Consider the following 16,341-nt stretch of genomic DNA (forward strand, 5'->3'; position numbering starts at 1 on the left):
TTAGGGGACTGTCAAGAACTGGCTTTCAATCAGGCGCGGAATCTGCTTTGTTCTAACAAGCTGTTGACCTTGTACAACCCCTGTAAGAAACTGGTTTTAACGTGTGATGCATCATCCTATGGGGTTGGGTGCGTGTTGCAGCAGAGTAATGATGAGGGCCAACTCCAACCTGTGGCTTCTGCTCCAGGTCGCTCTCCCAGGCAGAATGAGGATATGGGATGGTTGAAAAGGAGGCACTCGCATGTGTCTACGGGGTGAAAAAGATGCACCAGTACCTTTTTGGCAGAAGGTTCGAGTTAGAAACGGACCACAAACCGTTAACATCCTTGTTGTCCGACAGCAAGGCTGTAAATGCCAATGCATCAGCTCGCATACAGCGCTGGGCCCTCACACTGGCTGCGTATGACTACACCATACGGCACCGGCCAGGCACCGAAAATTGCACTGACACACTCAGCAGGCTCCCACTGGCCACCACCGAGGGAGCGTCGGAACAAAGCACGGAGATCGTCATGGCCGTTGAGGCTTTCGACACCACAGACTCCCCTACCACAGCCCACCAGATCAAAATCTGGATCAACAGAGATCCCCTCCTATCCTGATAAAGAAATGTGTCCTGACTGGGGATTGGGCGCCCGCACACGGAGCGTGTCCCGAGGAGGTCAGGCCGTTTCAAAGATGGATGGACGAGCTCTCCATCCAAGCCGACTGCCTGCTATGGGGCAGCTGGGTAGTCATGCCCCAGAGGGGCAGGGAGGCATTCATCAGGGAACTCCACAGCGAGCACCCAGGCATCGTGTTAATGAAGGCCATTGCCCGGTCACATGTATGGTGGCCGGGAATTGACTCAGACCTGGAACACTGTGTTCGCAGGTGCACGACGTGTGCTCAGCTGGGCAATGCCCCCAGGGAGGCCCCACTCAGCCCGTGGCCCTGGACCACTAAGCCATGGTCACATATTCACGTAGACTACGCGGGCCTGTTCATGGGGAAAATGTTCCTGATTGTTGTCGACGCATACTCGAAATCGATCAAGTGCATCATATTGAACTCGTGCACGACATCCACCACCGTGTAAAGTCTGTGTACGGTCTTTGCGACCCACGGCTTGCCGGACATCCTGGTTAGCGATAATGGCCCGTGTTTCACTAGGTATGAATTCCAGGAGTTTATGTCGGGTAATCGTATCAAACATGTCAGGACAGCACCATTCAAGCCGGCTTCCAATGGCCAGGCGGAACATGCGGTTCAAATTATAAAACAGGGCATGCTCCGGATTCAAGGATAGAAACATAGAAAATAGGTGCAGGAGTAGGCCATTCGGCCCTTCTAGCCTGCACCGCCATTCAATGAGTTCATGGCTGAACATTCAACTTCAGTACCCCATTCCTGCTTTCTCGCCATACCCCTTGATCCCCCTAGTAGTAAGGACCTCATCTAACTCCTTTTTGAATATATTTAGTGAATTGGCCTCAACAGCTTTCTGTGGTAGAGAATTCCACAGGTTCACCACTCTCTGGGTGAAGAAGTTCCTCCGCATCTCCGTCCTAAATGGCTTACCCCTTATCCTTAGACTGTGACCCCTGGTTCTGGACTTCCCCAACATTGGGAACATTCTTCCTGCATCTAACCTGTCTAACCCCGTCAGAATTTTAAATGTTTCTATGAGGTCCCCTCTCATTCTTCTGAACTCCAGTGAATCCAAGCCCAGTTGATCCAGTCTTTCTTGATAGGTCAGTCCCGCCATCCCAGGAATCAGTCTGGTGAACCTTTGCTGCACTCCCTCAATAGCAAGAATGTCCTTCCTCAGGTTAGGAGACCAAAACTGTACACAATACTCCAGGTGTGGCCTCACCAATGCCCTGTACAACTGTAGCAACACCTCCCTGCCCCTGTACTCAAATCCCCTTGCTATGAAGGCCAACATGCCATTTGCTTTCTTAACCGCCTGCTGCACCTGCATGCCAACCTTCAATGACTGATGTACCATGACACCCAGGTCTCTTTGCACCTCCCCTTTTCCTAATCTGTCACCATTCAGATAATAGTCTGTCTCTCTGTTTTTACCACCAAAGTAGATAACCTCACATTTATTCACATTATACTTCATCTGCCATGCATTTGCCCACTCACCTAACCTATCCAAGTCGCTCTGCAGCCTCACAGCATCCTCCTCGCAGCTCACACTGCCACCCAACTTAGTGTCATCCGCAAATTTGGAGATACTACATTTAATCCCCTCATCTAAATCATTAATGTACAGTGTAAACAGCTGGGGCCCCAGCACAGAACCTTGCGGTACCCCACTAGTCACTGCCTGCCATTCTGAAAAGTACCCATTTACTCCTACTCTTTGCTTCCTGTCTGACAACCCTTCAGTACCGCCTATCGCGCCTCCTGCTGGCCTACAGGTCCCGCCCGTATTCGCTCACGGGAGTCCTGCCTGCGGAACTACTCATGAAACGCACGCTTCAAACGTGGCTGTCCCTCATTCACCCAGACCTGTCAGACATTGTTGAGGGCAAGCGCCAGTCCCAAATCGAGTGCCATGATCGCAACTCAGTGGGCAGATGCATAGAAATTGATGACCCTGTATTCGTTCTCAATCATGCTTTGGGACCCAAGTGGCTTCAGGGTACTGTAATTGGCAAAGAGGGGAATAGGGTCATAGTGGTCAGACTTAACAATGGGCAGATATGCCGCAAACATCTGGACCAAGTAAAGAAAAGGTTCAGCATGGACACTGAGGAACCTGAGGAAGATCATGAGATGTTGCCCACACCACTGCCAGAGAACGAGCAACAAGGACATTCACCAGCATGCACAGTCCCTGCGGCCAGGCCGGAATCACCACATGTGACAGACACGCATACCAAGGCTCAACAACCAGAGCCCCAACTGCGGCGCTCCACGAGCAAGTGTCGACTACCTGAAAGACTCAATCTTTGACCCAAAGACGTTGGGGGGGAGGTGATGTCATGTTTGTAACCTTCACATAACTGTAACCTTTATGTAACAACACTGTACACTGTATACATAGAAACATAGAAAATAGGTGCAAGAGTAGGCCATTCGGCCCTTATAGGCTGCACCGCCATTCAATGAGTTCATGGCTGAACATGCAACTTAAGTACCCCATTCCTGCTTTCTCACCATACCCCTTGATCCCCCTAGTAGTAAGGACTTCATCTAACTCCTGAGTAATGCACACCTTGACCACAGGGGTTGAACTTGTGGGAGACACTCCTCACGTGGTCATCCAGGTATATAAAGGGAGGTCCCACGCAGGGTCATCACTTCTTGGTCCTGGGAATAAAGGTTCAGGTCATGGAGTGACCTTGTCTGCAGTACATGCCTCGTGTGATTCTATAGTAAGGTGTAAGGACACTACGCCTTACAGTTAGAGCGACTGAAAGTGATAGAGTTAGAGCGACTGAGTGTGGTAGGGTTAGAGTGGCTGAGTGTGGTACGGTTAGAGCGACTGAGTGAAAGGGTTAGAGCGACTGAGTGTGGTAGGGTTAGAGCGACTGAGTGTGATAGGGTTAGAGCGACTGAGTGATAGGGTTAGAGCGACTGAGTGTGATAGAGTTAGAGCGACTGAGTGATAGGGTTAGAGCGACTGAGTGATAGGGTTAGAGCGACTGAGTGTGATAGAGTTAGAGCGACTGAGTGTGATAGGGTTAGAGCGACTGAGTGTGATAGAGTTAGAGCGACTGAGTGTGATAGAGTTAGAGCGACTGAGTGTGATAGAGTTAGAGCGACTGAGTGTGGTAGAGTTAGAGCGACTGAGTGTGATAGAGTTAGAGCGACTGAGTGTGATAGAGTTAGAGCGACTGAGTGTGGTAGAGTTAGAGCGACTGAGTGTGGTAGAGTTAGAGCGACTGAGTGTGATAGAGTTAGAGCGACTGAGTGTGATAGAGTTAGAGCGACTGAGTGTGATAGAGTTAGAGCGACTGAGTGTGGTAGAGTTAGAGCGACTGAGTGTGATAGGGTTAGAGCGACTGAGTGTGATAGAGTTAGAGCGACTGAGTGATAGGGTTAGAGCGACTGAGTGTGATAGAGTTAGAGCGACTGAGTGTGATAGAGTTAGAGCGACTGAGTGTGGTAGAGTTAGAGCGACTGAGTGTGGTAGAGTTAGAGCGACTGAGTGTGATAGGGTTAGAGCGACTGAGTGTGATAGAGTTAGAGCGACCGAGTGTGATAGAGTGAGAGCGACTGAGTGTGATAGAGTTAGAGGGACTGAGTGTGATAGAGTGAGAGCGACTGAGTGTGATAGGGTTAGAGCGACTGAGTGTGATAGAGTTAGAGCGACTGAGTGTGATAGAGTGAGAGCGACTGAGTGTGGTAGAGTTAGAGGGACTGAGTGTGATAGAGTGAGAGCGACTGAGTGTGATAGGGTTAGAGCGACTGAGTGTGATAGAGTTAGAGGGACTGAGTGTGGTAGAGTTAGAGCGACTGAGTGTGGTAGAGTTAGAGCGACTGAGTGTGATAGGGTTAGAGCGACTGAGTGTGGTAGAGTTAGAGTGACTGAGTGTGATAGAGTTAGAGCGACTGAGTGTGGTAGAGTTAGAGCGACTGAGTGTGATAGGGTTAGAGCGACTGGGTGTGATAGGGTTAGAGGGACTGAGTGTGGTAGAGTTAGAGCGACTGAGTGTGATAGAGTTAGAGCGACTGAGTGTGATAGAGTTAGAGCGACTGAGTGTGATAGGGTTAGAGCGACTGAGTGTGGTAGAGTTAGAGGGACTGAGTGTGGTAGAGTGAGAGCGACTGAGTGTGATAGAGTTAGAGCGACTGAGTGTGATAGAGTTAGAGCGACTGAGTGTGATAGGGTTAGAGCGACTGAGTGTGATAGGGTTAGAGCGACTGAGTGCGATAGAGTGAGAGCGACTGAGTGTGATAGAGTTAGAGCGACTGAGTGTGATAGAGTTAGAGCGACTGAGTGTGATAGAGTTAGAGCGACTGAGTGTGATAGGGTTAGAGCGACTGAGTGTGATAGAGTGAGAGCGACTGAGTGTGATAGAGTTAGAGCGACTGAGTGTGATCGAGTTAGAGCGACTGAGTGTGATAGGGTTAGAGCGACTGAGTGTGATAGGGTTAGAGCGACTGAGTGTGATAGAGTTAGAGCGACTGAGTGTGATAGAGTTAGAGGGACTGAGTGTGATAGAGTTAGAGCGACTGGGTGTGATAGGGTTAGAGCAACTGAGTGTGATAGAGTTAGAGCGACTGAGTGTGATAGGGTTAGAGCGACTGAGTGTGGTAGAGTTAGAGCGACTGAGTGTGGTAGAGTTAGAGCGACTGAGTGTGATAGGGTTAGAGCGACTGAGTGTGGTAGAGTTAGAGCGACTGAGTGTGATAGAGTTAGAGTGACTGAGTGTGGTAGAGTTAGAGCGACTGAGTGTGGTAGAGTTAGAGCGACTGAGTGTGATAGGGTTAGAGCGACTGAGTGTGATAGAGTTAGAGCGACTGAGTGTGATAGAGTTAGAGCGACTGAGTGTGGTAGAGTTAGAGCGACTGAGTATGATAGAGTTAGAGCGACTGAGTGTGATAGAGTTAGAGCGACTGAGTGTGATAGAGTTAGAGCGACTGAGTGTGATAGAGTTAGAGCGACTGAGTGTGATAGAGTTAGAGCGACTGGGTGTGATAGAGTTAGAGCGACTGGGTGTGATAGGGTTAGAGCGACTGAGTGTGATAGAGTTAGAGCGACTGAGTGTGATAGAGTTAGAGTGACTGAGTGTGGTAGAGTTAGAGCGACTGGGTGTGATAGAGTTAGAGCGACTGAGTGTGATAGGGTTAGTGCGACTGAGTGTGATAGAGTTAGAGGGACTGAGTGTGATAGAGTTAGAGCGACTGAGTGTGATAGAGTTAGAGCGACTGAGTGTGATAGAGTTAGAGCGACTGAGTGTGATAGGGTTAGAGCGACTGAGTGTGATAGAGTTAGAGCGACTGGGTGTGATAGAGTTAGAGCGACTGAGTGTGATAGAGTTAGAGCGACTGAGTGTGATAGAGTTAGAGCGACTGGGTGTGATAGAGTTAGAGCGACTGGGTGTGATAGAGTTAGAGCTGAGTGTGATAGAGTTAGAGCGACTGAGTGTGATAGAGTTAGAGCGACTGAGTGTGATAGAGTTAGAGCGACTGAGTGTGATAGGGTTAGAGCGACTGAGTGTGATAGAGTTAGAGCGACTGGGTGTGATAGAGTTAGAGCGACTGAGTGTGATAGAGTTAGAGCGACTGGGTGTGATAGAGTTAGAGCGACTGGGTGTGATAGAGTTAGAGCGACTGGGTGTGATAGAGTTAGAGCGACTGGGTGTGATAGAGTTAGAGCGACTGAGTGTGGTAGAGTTAGAGCGACTGGGTGTGGTAGAGTTAGAGCGACTGGGTGTGATGGGGTTAGAGCGACTGAGTGTGATAGAGTTAGAGCGACTGAGTGTGATAGGGTTAGAGCGACTGAGTGTGATAGAGTGAGAGCGACTGAGTGTGATAGAGTTAGAGCGACTGAGTGTGATCGAGTTAGAGCGACTGAGTGTGATAGGGTTAGAGCGACTGAGTGTGATAGGGTTAGAGCGACTGAGTGTGATAGAGTTAGAGCGACTGAGTGTGATAGAGTTAGAGGGACTGAGTGTGATAGAGTTAGAGCGACTGGGTGTGATAGGGTTAGAGCAACTGAGTGTGATAGAGTTAGAGCGACTGAGTGTGATAGGGTTAGAGCGACTGAGTGTGGTAGAGTTAGAGCGACTGAGTGTGGTAGAGTTAGAGCGACTGAGTGTGATAGGGTTAGAGCGACTGAGTGTGGTAGAGTTAGAGCGACTGAGTGTGATAGAGTTAGAGTGACTGAGTGTGGTAGAGTTAGAGCGACTGAGTGTGGTAGAGTTAGAGCGACTGAGTGTGATAGGGTTAGAGCGACTGAGTGTGATAGAGTTAGAGCGACTGAGTGTGATAGAGTTAGAGCGACTGAGTGTGGTAGAGTTAGAGCGACTGAGTATGATAGAGTTAGAGCGACTGAGTGTGATAGAGTTAGAGCGACTGAGTGTGATAGAGTTAGAGCGACTGAGTGTGATAGAGTTAGAGCGACTGAGTGTGATAGAGTTAGAGCGACTGGGTGTGATAGAGTTAGAGCGACTGGGTGTGATAGGGTTAGAGCGACTGAGTGTGATAGAGTTAGAGCGACTGAGTGTGATAGAGTTAGAGTGACTGAGTGTGGTAGAGTTAGAGCGACTGGGTGTGATAGAGTTAGAGCGACTGAGTGTGATAGGGTTAGTGCGACTGAGTGTGATAGAGTTAGAGGGACTGAGTGTGATAGAGTTAGAGCGACTGAGTGTGATAGAGTTAGAGCGACTGAGTGTGATAGAGTTAGAGCGACTGAGTGTGATAGGGTTAGAGCGACTGAGTGTGATAGAGTTAGAGCGACTGGGTGTGATAGAGTTAGAGCGACTGAGTGTGATAGAGTTAGAGCGACTGAGTGTGATAGAGTTAGAGCGACTGGGTGTGATAGAGTTAGAGCGACTGGGTGTGATAGAGTTAGAGCTGAGTGTGATAGAGTTAGAGCGACTGAGTGTGATAGAGTTAGAGCGACTGAGTGTGATAGAGTTAGAGCGACTGAGTGTGATAGGGTTAGAGCGACTGAGTGTGATAGAGTTAGAGCGACTGGGTGTGATAGAGTTAGAGCGACTGAGTGTGATAGAGTTAGAGCGACTGGGTGTGATAGAGTTAGAGCGACTGGGTGTGATAGAGTTAGAGCGACTGGGTGTGATAGAGTTAGAGCGACTGGGTGTGATAGAGTTAGAGCGACTGAGTGTGGTAGAGTTAGAGCGACTGGGTGTGGTAGAGTTAGAGCGACTGGGTGTGATGGGGTTAGAGCGACTGGGTGTGATAGGGTTAGAGCGACTGAGTGTGGTAGAGTTAGAGCGACTGGGTGTGATAGAGTTAGAGCGACTGGGTGTGATAGGGTTAGAGCGACTGAGTGTGGTAGAGTTAGAGCGACTGAGTGTGATAGAGTTAGAGCGACTGGGTGTGATAGAGTTAGAGCGACTGAGTGTGATAGAGTTAGAGCGACTGAGTGTGATAGAGTTAGAGCGACTGAGTGTGATAGAGTTAGAGCGACTGAGTGTGATAGAGTTAGAGCGACTGGGTGTGATAGAGTTAGAGCGACTGAGTGTGATAGAGTTAGAGCGACTGAGTGTGATAGAGTTAGAGCGACTGAGTGTGATAGAGTTAGAGCGACTGAGTGTGATAGAGTTAGAGCGACTGAGTGTGATAGAGTTAGAGCGACTGGGTGTGATAGAGTTAGAGCGACTGAGTGTGATAGAGTTAGACCGACTGGGTGTGATAGGGTTCGAGCGACTGAGTGTGATAGGGTTAGAGCGACTGAGTGTGGTAGAGTTAGAGCGACTGGGTGTGATGGGGTTAGAGCGACTGGGTGTGATAGGGTTAGAGCGACTGAGTGTGGTAGAGTTAGAGCGACTGGGTGTGATAGGGTTAGAGCGACTGAGTGTGATAGGGTTAGAGCGACTGAGTGTGATAGAGTTAGAGCGACTGAGTGTGATAGAGTTAGAGCGACTGGGTGTGATAGGGTTAGAGCGACTGGGTGTGATAGAGTTAGAGCGACTGGGTGTGATAGAGTTAGAGCGACTGGGTGTGATAGAGTTAGAGCGACTGGGTGTGATAGAGTTAGAGCGACTGAGTGTGGTAGAGTTAGAGCGACTGGGTGTGATAGAGTTAGAGCGACTGAGTGTGATAGAGTTAGAGCGACTGAGTGTGATAGAGTTAGAGCGACTGGGTGTGATAGAGTTAGAGCGACTGAGTGTGATAGAGTTAGAGCGACTGGGTGTGATAGAGTTAGAGCGACTGAGTGTGATAGAGTTAGAGCGACTGAGTGTGATGGAGTTAGAGGGACTGAGTGTGATAGAGTTAGAGCGACTGAGTGTGATAGAGTTAGAGCGAATGAGTGTGGTAGGGTTAGAGGGACTGAGTGTGATAGAGTTAGAGCGACTGAGTGTGATAGAGTTAGAGGGACTGAGTGTGATAGAGTTAGAGCGACTGAGTGTGGTAGAGTTAGAGCGACTGAGTGTGATAGAGTTAGAGCGACTGAGTGTGATAGAGTTAGAGCGACTGAGTGTGGTAGGGTTAGAGGGACTGAGTGTGATAGAGTTAGAGCGACTGAGTGTGATAGAGTTAGAGGGACTGAGTGTGATAGAGTTAGAGCGACTGAGTGTGGTAGAGTTAGAGCGACTGAGTGTGATAGAGTTAGAGCGACTGAGTGTGATAGGGTTAGAGCGACTGAGTGTGGTAGGGTTAGAGCGATTGAGTGTGACAGGGTTAGAGCGACTGAGTGTGGTAGGGTTAGAGCGACTGAGTGTGGTAGGGTTAGAGCGATTGAGTGTGATAGGGTTAGAGCAACTGAGTGTGGTAGGGTTAGAGCGACTGAGTGTGATAGAGTTAGAGCGACTGAGTGTGATAGAGTTAGAGCGACTGAGTGTGGTAGAGTTAGAGCGACTGAGTGTGATAGAGTTAGAGCGACTGAGTGTGGTAGAGTTAGAGCGACTGAGTGTGATAGAGTTAGAGCGACTGAGTGTGATAGAGTTAGAGCGACTGAGTGTGATAGAGTTAGAGCGACTGAGTGTGATAGAGTTAGAGCGACTGAGTGTGATAGAGTTAGAGCGATTGAGTGTGACAGGGTTAGAGCGACTGAGTGTGGTAGGGTTAGAGCGACTGAGTGTGGTAGGGTTAGAGCGATTGAGTGTGATAGGGTTAGAGCAACTGAGTGTGATAGAGTTAGAGCGACTGAGTGTGGTAGAGTTAGAGCGACTGAGTGTGGTAGAGTTAGAGCGACTGAGTGTGGTAGAGTTAGAGCGACTGAGTGTGATAGAGTTAGAGCGACTGAGTGTGGTAGAGTTAGAGCGACTGAGTGTGATAGAGTTAGAGCGACTGAGTGTGATAGAGTTAGAGCGACTGAGTGTGATAGAGTTAGAGCGACTGAGTGTGATAGAGTTAGAGCGACTGAGTGTGATAGAGTTAGAGCGACTGAGTGTGGTAGAGTTAGAGCGACTGAGTGTGATAGAGTTAAAGCGACTGAGTGTGGTAGAGTTAGAGCGACTGAGTGTGGTAGAGTTAGAGTGACTGCCTGTGAACTAAATGTCGTTAAGCTTCGGATATTAAACCTGAAGATTGTAAGAGGAGGCGAAGAATGAGTGAGGTGAAGAGCTCCACAGATTTTAAATCTCAGGAAAGAATGACCAATGGAGGAGCTGAGTCTTGATTTCCACCAAGTTTTTACAAATTTTTATCCTGTGCTCCTGGATGTGAGCAACGCTGGCAGGGCATTTATTACCCATCCCTGCTTGCCCCACAGAGGTGGTGGTAGCTTTATCCTTGAACTGATGCCACCCTTATGGTGATGATGCTCCCATAATGGGGAACTGCCCTGATTTTATCATTAATTGGAAAACTCAGGACAGCTGCTGTAGGAAATGGGAAATATCTTTGCTTCTCGAAAGGCCACGATGAGCAGCCAAGGGCCCTATGGCACATGGCACAGGATAGAAGTAATGCTGCAGCTGTACAAAGCCCTTGTTCGACCCCACCTGGAGCACTGTGAGCAGTTCTGGGCACCACACCTTAGGGAGGATATATTGGTCTTGGAGGGAGTGCAGTGTGGGTTTACCAGAATGATACCCGGACTTCAAGGGTTAATTTACGAGGAGAGATTACACAAACTAGGGTTGTATTCCCTTGAATTTAGAAGGTTAAGGGGTGACCTGATGGAATCTTTCAGGATATCGAGGGGAACAAATAGGGTAGATAGAGAAAAACTATTTCTGCTGGTTGGGGATTCTAAGACTGGGGACATAGACTAAAAATTAGAGCCAAATCTTTCAGGAATGAAATTGGGAAACACTTTTACACACAATGGGCCCAAGTTTCCATATGATTTGCGCCTGATTTTTAGGAGCAACTGTTGGAGAACGGACTATCTTAGAAATCGCAATTCTCCACATTTTTGTTTCTGCAGTTCTAGTCAGGTAGAACAGTTTCACTTTGGAACAGAATTTTTTCTTCAAAAGGGGGCGTGTCCGGCCACTGATGCCTGATTTCAAAGTTTCCACAGTGAAAACGTACTCCAAACTAAGTGAGAATGGAGCCAGTGAAGATTTTTGTAGAACTGAAAAAACCTGTTCTACACATTAAAAAATCAGGCACAGGTTACAAATTAGGCGTCCAGAACGAGGTGGGGGGGTAGAAGTCATTAAATTCTACAATAAATCCTTATTTATACTTCTACAAATATTATACAAATAAATCTAACCTGAATAAACATTTATAAGCAAAGAAAATATTAAATAAACCATCTTCCTACCTGTGTGAAGGCACGGAGAATGCTGCAGTCAGCCTGAGGCGCTCGTTCTTCCCGTGGGGGGGGAGGCGCCCGTTCTTCCCGCGGGGGGGGAGGCGCCCGTTCTTCCCGCGGGGGTGGGGGGGGGGGAGGAGGAGGCGCCCATTCTTCCCGCGGGGGGGGTGGGGGGGGGGGGAGGAGGCGCCCGTTCTTCCCGCGGGGGGGAGGCGCCCGTTCTTCCCGCGGGGGGGGAGGCGCCCGTTCTTCCCGCGGGGGTGGGGGGGGGGGAGGAGGAGGCGCCCATTCTTCCCGCGGGGGGGGTGGGGGGGGGGGGAGGAGGCGCCCGTTCTTCCCGCGGGGGGGGAGGAGGCGCCCGTTCTTCCCGCGGGGGGGGTGGGGGGGGGGGGAGGAGGAGGCGCCCGTGCTTCCCGCGGGGGGGGGGGGAAGGAGACAGTGAGAAGGCTGCAAGTGCTGATGTGCTGATGGCAATGTGCTTTTATTAAAAAATGTTCAAAAATTAAACAGCTACAAAGAACTACAAAAATGGCCGAGTGCCAATGTTTTTTTCACACTGAGCATGCGCGAACGCTCCAACGCGCACGCGCAGCGTTGCTGGCAGGAAAAAAACTAATTTAAATATTACCCGCCCCCTCCCACTTACAAAATCGGCGCGAGTGTAGGCTCCGCCCCCCTGGGCGCCGCGCCAGGCAGACAAGGAGCTGCAGAACGCTCCAGAATCGCGAGTTTTTTTTTAGGCGCCGTTTTAGGCGCGAAAAACGGGCGCCCAGCTCGGAGGGGCGCCCGTTTTTTATCCTGTGGAAACTTGGGCCCAATGTGGTAGCAGTTTGGAAATCTCTTCTGCAAACAGCGATTGATGCTGGGTCAATTGTTAATTTTAAATTGGAGATTGCTAGATTTTTTTAACAAAAGGTATTACGGGGTATGGGCCAAAGGCGCGAATATGGAGTTAAGGGATGGGTTTTAACTCGCTTGGAGGGGCATGGGAACCTGAGAGTAGATTCAGTAGGGCGAGAAACAAAGCTGGAATTGAAAAGCAGAAAAGTAGAAAGTGAATTTGGAAGGCAGAGGAAACAAAGGCTAGAAAATCGACAACATGGGAGTTTGGCAGCACTAAATGGTCTATACTTCAATGCAAGGAGTCTGGGGAATAAGGCAAATGAGCTGAGAGCACAGATAGAGGATGATATTATAGCTATTACTGAGTCATGGCTGAAAGGTAGATATGGCAGCTCAACATTCCTGGTTACAGGGTTTTCAGACGTGATAGAGAGAGAGGGGGGGGTGCAGTATTGATTAAAGAAACTATTACATCTGTGAGATGGGATGATATGATGGAAGGATCGTCAAATGAGGCCATATGGGTTGAATTGAAGAACTAAAAAGGGGCGATCACACTGCTGGGTGTGTACTATACACCCCCAAACAGTCAGAGGGAGATAGAAGGGCAAAGATGTACTCACATTTCTGAGAAGTGCAAAAACTATAGGGCAGTAAGAGTAGGGGATTTCAACTACCCCAATATTAACTGGGATAAAATTAGTGTGAAGGGGAAAGAGGTTGCGGAATTCCTAAAATGCATTCAGGAGAACTATTTTAGCCAGTATGTAGCAAGCCCAACAAGGGAGGGGGCGGTTCTGGACTTAGTTTTAGAATGAAGCTGGGCAGCTAGAAAGGGTGTCAGTGGGAGAGCATTTTGGTGCTGGTGATCATAATTCAGTTCGATTTAAGGTAGTTATGGAAAAGGACAAGGAGAGACCAGGAATAAAAGTTCTCAATTGGGGGAAAACCAATTTTACTAAGCTGAGATGTGATTTACCCAAGGTGGACTGGAAACAGCTACTGAAAGGTAAAGCAGTGTCAGAGCAGTGGGAGGCATTCAAGGAGGAGATCCTGAGGGTTCAGAGCAAGAATGGGTGGGACTAACGGATCTAGAGAGCCCCTGGATGTCAAGGTGCATACAGAGTAGGATCTCATACGGGGGAGCCAATTTAAAACCGAGTTGAGAAGGAATTTCTTCTCCCAGAGGGTTGTGAATCTGTGGAATTCTCTGCCCAAGGAAGCAGTTGAGGCTAGCTCATTGAATGTATTCAAGTCACAGATAGATAGATTTTTAACCAATAAGGGAATTAAGGGTTACGGGGAGCGGGCGGGTAAGTGGAGCTGAGTCCACGGCCAGATCAGCCATGATCTTGTTGAATGGCGGAGCAGGCTCGAGGGGCTAGATGGCCTACTCCTGTTCCTAATTCTTATGTTCTTTCACGAAAAAAGGGAGACTTCTGACAGATGCCGAGGGCTCAATACTGCAGAAACCCTGGAGGAGTATAGAATGTGCAGGGGTAAAATTAAAAATGAAATTATGAAAGCAAAGCGAGAGCTTGAAAAAATGTTGACAAATAAAATCAAGTAAAACCCAAAGATGTTTTATAAATACATTATAATTTAAAGGCGCTATATAATACAAGATGTTATTGTTGTTATTAAGAGCAAGAGAATAACTAAAGGAAGAGTAGGGACTATTAGAGACCATGAGGGTAATCTGTGTGTGGAGGCAGAAAATATGGGTATGGTTCTTAATGAATACTTTGCGTCTATTTTCACAAAGGAGAGGGGCGATGCAGACATTGCAACCAGGGAGGAAGAATGTGAAATATTAGATGAAATAAACATAGTGAGAGAGGACGTATTAAGGGGTTTCGCAGCTTTGAAAGTGGACAAATTCCCAGGCCCAGATGAAATGTATCCCAGGCTGTTAAGAGAAGCAAGAGAGGAAGTAGCAGAGGCTCTGACCATCATTTTCCAATCCTCTCTGGCTAGAGGGGTGGTGCCAGAGGACTGCTAACGTTGTACCTTTGTTGAAAAAGTGAGAAAGGAATAGACCAAGTAATTACAGGCCTGTCAGCCTAACCTCGGTGGTGTTTCTGTGTTGCAATTTCTCTGTAACCCCAGGAATTATTATTGTACGCATGGATGTGTTATACCCACACATGTCCACAGATCCCTGAAGGTAGCAGGCCAGGTAGATAAGGTGGTTAAGATGGCATACGGAATAATTGCCTTTATTAGCCAAGGCATAGAATACAAGAGCAGCGAGGTTATGCTTGAACTGTATAAAACACTAGTTAGGCCACAGCTGGGGTACTGCATGCAGTTCTGGTCACCACATTACAGGAAGGATGTGATTGCACTAGAGGGGGTACAGAGGAGATTTACCAGGATGTTGCCTGGACTGGAGAATTTTAGCCATGAGGAAAGATTGGATAGGCTGGAGTTGTTTTTTTTGGAACAGAGGAGCTGAGAGGAGACCTATTGAGGTGTATAAAATTATGAGGGGCCTAGATAGAGTGGATAGGATGGACCTATTTCCCTTAGCAGAGGGGTCAACAATCAGGGGGCATAGATTTAAAGTAATCGGTAGAAGGTTTAGAGGGGATTTGAGGGGAAATTGTTTCACCCAGAGGGTGGTGGGGGTCTGGAACTCACTGCCTGAAAGGGTGGTAGAGGCAGAAACCCTCACCACATTTAAAAAGTACTTGGATGTGCACCTGAAGTGCAGCAACCTACAGGGCTACGGACCGAGAGCTGGAAATTAGGCTGGGATTAGGCTGGATAGCTCTTTGTCGGCCGGCGCGGACACGATGGGCCGAATGGCCTCCTTCCGTGCTGTAGACTTCTATGATGAAAATACAGATGAGACATGATCTCATTAATTAGCTTAACAGGTTTGAGGAGCTGAATGGTATCTTATGTTTCTGTGACAACACCAAAGTTGAAAAGAGTAAAAGAAGAAGTAAGGTGAATGAGGAGGCAGCAATGAAGCGACACCACACTTGTAAACAAAAGTCTGGAGATTGGAGAAGGAAGGAAAGACAAAGGGAAGTTCATCAGACTGTGATTTGTGATTACCTCAACGTCCCGTAATGTTAGAGGAATTCGGTCCATGTCCTTCTTGACTCAGTCATGAAACTTCTTCAGATCTTTCACTTTTCTTCTAATCTGTGACTAAAATGAATTGATCAATAAGTAAAATGCTGCAGATCAGAAATAAAAGGATAAATGCTGGAAAAATAGATTTACATAGAATATATGGCACAGAAACAGGCCATTCGACAGAACCAGTCCATGCCGGCGTTTATGCTCCACTCGGGCCTCCTCCTGTCTTTCCTCATCTAACTCTATCAACATATCCCTCTCTTCCCTTCTCCCTCATATGCTTATCTAGCTTTCACTTAAATGCATTGATACTATTCGCCTCCTCCACTCTCTGTGGCAGTATGTTCCACGTTGTCACCACTCTCTGGGTAAAGAAGTTTCTTCTGAAATCCCGATTTGATTTGTTGGTGACTATTTTATATTGATAGCCTCTAGTTATGCTCTTCCCCACAAGTGGAAACACTCTGGGAGCGAAAAGGCCCCGCACCCCGATTGTGGGCGGTAACCTGCTCGAGGCGGGACTTCCTGCAACCGGTCCGGAAATATCCCGCTCCGGCCGCTGAATTGGGCTTACCTCCACTCAAAGCAAGTGGAACGCAATCTCGCGCTCGTGACTTCCTTTAGGGGCGGGACCAGCGGCACTAACGGGGCGTGAGCGGGAACGCCTCGCGGATGCTCCGTGTAGCGCTAAACGAACTTCAACGCCTTTCCCTTTCGCTTAAAGGGGCGGATGTCGGCCAGCTTTGTGACTCGCGAAGGTAAGGGATCGGCGCTTGGCGCTGAGGGGTCACCGCGCACGGCAATGACGTCACCGCCGTGCGCGGCAACCCACGAGGTGTGACACTACCATGGCAATGCCTCCAAAGCAATTTCCCGGGAGCTGATAGCCCCCCCCCCCACCCTGGGCAAAAAGTGTCTCGTGTCCCATTAGTGCCCCCCCCAGATGTGCTATAGGGCCTCAGAAAAGGGGCAATTTTGCCCCCTCTCTCTGGGTCTACTCTATCAACACCTTTCATAATTTTAAAGACCTGTTAGCTAACCCCTCAGCCTTCCTTCTCTTTTCA

At 48.6% G+C, this 16,341-nt stretch overlaps 1 protein-coding gene and 1 pseudogene across 3 annotated transcripts in view; one reads left to right on the forward strand and one right to left on the reverse strand.

Annotated features, from left to right (window-relative positions):
* The window catches only part of faim2a (Fas apoptotic inhibitory molecule 2a), a 251,881-nt gene that overhangs the window by 91,556 nt on the left and 143,984 nt on the right, over positions 1-16,341 (forward strand). The gene's annotated exons all lie outside the window — the stretch shown is intronic.
* The window catches only part of LOC139273110 (E3 ubiquitin-protein ligase TRIM39-like), an 89,202-nt pseudogene that overhangs the window by 32,108 nt on the left and 40,753 nt on the right, over positions 1-16,341 (reverse strand).

This window comes from Pristiophorus japonicus, chromosome 1, assembly GCF_044704955.1.
Source record: "Pristiophorus japonicus isolate sPriJap1 chromosome 1, sPriJap1.hap1, whole genome shotgun sequence".
Classification (NCBI taxonomy): domain Eukaryota; kingdom Metazoa; phylum Chordata; class Chondrichthyes; family Pristiophoridae; genus Pristiophorus; species Pristiophorus japonicus.